General features: G+C 35.5%; 1 protein-coding gene across 3 annotated transcripts in view; it reads right to left on the bottom strand.

The window, feature by feature from the left end:
- Nucleotides 1-4,035, bottom strand: part of LOC128248585 (atrial natriuretic peptide receptor 3-like) — a 266,524-nt gene that overhangs the window by 202,653 nt on the left and 59,836 nt on the right. The gene's annotated exons all lie outside the window — the stretch shown is intronic.

The raw sequence follows: 4,035 nt of genomic DNA, 5'->3' as shown, positions 1-4,035 counted from the left end.
ATATATATATAATTCCTATATATAATCTCACTTAGAAAAGCATTGATCTACGAGGTTACATGACTTGTTAGCCTGTTGGAAATAGCAACCGAAACTCTCTCAAAATCATACCTGACAATCATAGGAAAGGAAGGACGCAATGAATGATGTAGTCCTAAATATGATGAGACGCTTTTGATCAGAGATAGGCTTAATCAGAACGTTCTGAAGCTATAGCAATAACAGCAAATGTAACAACAACAATGAGAATTGTGACCACAAAACTAGTTGTCCAGCAAATAGATTAGCATCTTTTGATATATCAGTTTCAAATTTTGGCACAAGGCCAACAATTTCGGGGTGTGGTTCAGTCGATTACATTGAGCTCAGAGCTCAACTGGTACTTATTTTATCCATCCCGAAAGGATTAAGGGCAAAGTCGACCTCGGCAGAACTTGAACTCAGGGCGTAAAGACGGACGCAATGCCGCTAAGCATTTAGCCTGGCACGTTAACAATTCTGCCAGCTCGCTGCCTTATCTTTTGAAATATCAAGGTCAATTTAAACACCATGAAACTTTTTGTGCTGCTCTGGAAATATTCAGAGAAATTTGCAGTAAATATTTTCAGGTGAAAAAAACGTTGTGTGGTGTCACGTACGTCACAGTTTTTTTATCCTCTTCGAAAATTTCAGTATACTATCCAGGTAATTTTTATTTCATATTTGCTTCGATAGTCGAACTTTACTGTGCAAAAGAAGTCATTAAAATTCTTGTAAATATTCAAGACAGGTTAGGTACTTCGTAACATACGTCTCTAATTGCCACGTACGTCACCCGAAGTTGGCCCAGTGCAGATATTTTAGACGTAGACTAGTGAACAACAATAAAACAACATCAACAAACGAACAACGGAATCTCTACGTGGTAGCTTGGCATGCTAAAAATAGTCCCCAATTGACGCTCTATCATCTCAAAAATAGGCAAGAACTCTGAATAATGTAGTTGTAGCCACAAGATGCTTTCAAGAAGAGCTGGATCGGTTATTGTTTGAAAGTCTTTGATCGTACGTCTACGTTTACTAACCCAAACTGAGTATATTTATGATCAAACTAAACAATAACAGCATCAGTATACCGTATATGAGATACAGATTGCTGCATTAGTGAGTTCTTATAGATACGCAGTACTGTCTTAAGACATGGGTGCACTGGGGAGTTCCCGCGGTCCTCGCGGGTCTAGAAACCTAATTCTGATTTATGTATGCAATGGCTTACTGTCAATATTAACGCTGCAAAGATGAGACTGTACATATGGTGACTGCCACTTAAGAGGGTCACATCTACGTCACTCTAGAACTCTACCACAAGACTCTAGAACACTTATACAATATTGCATAACGCTACCACAGCATCTAAGTAGTATACTACTAGAATATTCAAGAACGCCAGCTTTCTTACACAGTGCAAAGTTATCTACAGCACATCTCCAAACGTATTACAGCAAACATCCTAAAATACTACTAACATACACCACAAACTACTACAACTCTTCCTCAAAAAAACCTTGCTACAAAACTTCTTAACATTAGTACAACATTCCTGAACACTACTACAACAACCCCAAAACATTACTACACCACCCTAGAACACTGTTATAATGCCCTAAAACACTACCGCAACGTCCCATACTACTGCAGCATCTTTCAACACTATAACAACATCAGTAAACGAACGAGGAAACTTTTACGTGATCAACCTGCTATATATAGCAACCAAATCTCTCGCAAATCACACACTACCATCTGATAAAACAGAAACCGTATCATAATGAAGTCATAGATACAGATGGGATGATCATGACTGGAGTGTCTATAATGATAGATCTGCTTGAAGAGAACTCTCCTGATGCGAGCTCTAAGCAACAATATCTACCACTACTACAACATAATCCCACATATCCTGTCCAGTCAGGCACATTTGCAAAACATCAGATTACTAGAAAAAAACATCCTAGAAAATATATTATAAAAAATTGATAAAAGGAGAAGAGTAGTTTTCTTACTCAGCGAAAAAGGAAATAATAGAAAAAAAATTGTGATAAAACCAAAGAAATTCAACACGAATAAGGAATAAGGAATCTTTGCAGTTAAAAAAATACCCAAACAATTTGTTCTGAACAAAGACATGCCTGATGAGATTATTTGAAATTTGTGAGTGATTTCTCAACCAGAAATCGTCTATTTGAAACAATTACCAAGTTAAGTCTTCCGGGACACCAATAATGAACATAAATATTGGAAGACACACTAGAAGCAGGAATTGGAACTGCAAGGCAAATTGTAGGAATTAAACGTACATTTTTATTGATTCCTCTCATATTTTATTTTATAATTTTGCTTTATTGTTTGTAATACAATATAGAATATAAGGACGAATAATAGATTTTAAAAAAAGAATAGCACAAGAATAATACAACACATCTACAAGCATGGACCACAATAACTTGCGGGAAAGTAACCAGGAAAAGCAAAAAGTTAAACAACTAAGAAAGATGGGTTTTGCAACTCTTCAAGTCATCAATTTTTGCTATAAAGCACTTAAGCATTATTCATGAATATATGATATCAGAATATAAAGAATTAACTAATCAGACTAGAGTCTACACTTGTATTGGCTATTATATTACTTTTTCGAGTCCTAGGACTCGTTGGGTGGATTACCAGATCTCCTTGGCGTATAAGCGCCCAAGATCACAACATTTCCCTGAACGAGACACCAGTCCATGGAAGGTTTATTCGTTTACAGCTGAGGTGACTGAAACAACATGAACTGAAGAGTTTTCCTCAAGAACATCACGCAGCGCCAGGGCCATGAATCGAAAATAGGATCTTGCGATCTTGTCTATTACGCCTAACTAAAAGGCCATGCACCTTCATCTACTGGTTATTAGAAGGAAGATAAACATGGATGTAAGAGTCGCTGAAGATGTCACAGGTGTGTGATGAAAGATTTCCAGGCAGTGGACATAAGATAGAATAAGGACAATAATAAACGAGTGAAGAACGAATATCTAGTACGGGTGTTTATTTGGCAAGAAAAGAAATAACCTTCCCAAAATATAAGAAAACCAAAAATGCCAGAACTAATCCACCCCCCATGGAGTACTGCTTTTTACTTTAAAATTTCACAATCATTATTGCGTAAGATTCAAAGACAAAGATCTGACATTGAAAAAACATTAAGTTGGAATAAAGATTTAAGGAAATATTATTTGGTCAAAATAGTCAAGTTGAATCAGAATTGAAAATTTGATTTGGTAATGTTCGCGAAAAGAATATCTTAATTGCTGATAAGTCAAAAAGCAGAATATTTTGAAAAGAAATAGGCGCAGAAAACTTCATACAAACTGACGAAAGAAGAATAAAAATACTGTGTATGAATGCGTTCGTGGTGAGGCTATGCACCCTTTGCTTTTATCAACTGAAAGGTGGATGAAGGAAGAATGGCCCAAAATTATGGATAAGTAGCTGAAATGAAGTACCTTGCTCAAGAATACAACGCATCAACCTGTTCGGGGAATCGAAGTGACAACCTTATGACCGTGAACCCAGCATCTAACATGCATATATGTATGCATATGTACAGATATATATATATATATATCAGTATGTATGCTTGTATATATGAATATGTGTATATCATGTCATAATTCTCTTAATGCATGGCATATTCTTATTGTTATATTTTGTTCACTTCTTTTGTTATGAATTTGACTGCTTTTTTATCATGTTTACTCTCATGATACATGCATACATATTCACACATATACATTCATGTAAACATATACATATAAAGAGAGAGAGAGAGATACATACATGTGTGCGTGTGTGTATGTGTGAGTGGATACTTATAGTTAATGTTTGTGCAACGGTTTAATTTCTTTAAACATATTCTCTGTCCTACAACATTTCAAGGACTCTATACTTGGTGGCTTAAAACAAATCTCTATGTAAATATGTATGTATGTATGTATGTATGTATGTATATATATATATA

The sequence above is a fragment of the Octopus bimaculoides genome, chromosome 8 (genome assembly GCF_001194135.2).
Source record: "Octopus bimaculoides isolate UCB-OBI-ISO-001 chromosome 8, ASM119413v2, whole genome shotgun sequence".
NCBI lineage: Eukaryota > Metazoa > Mollusca > Cephalopoda > Octopoda > Octopodidae > Octopus > Octopus bimaculoides.
This window is presented reverse-complemented; position numbering and strand designations above follow the sequence as displayed.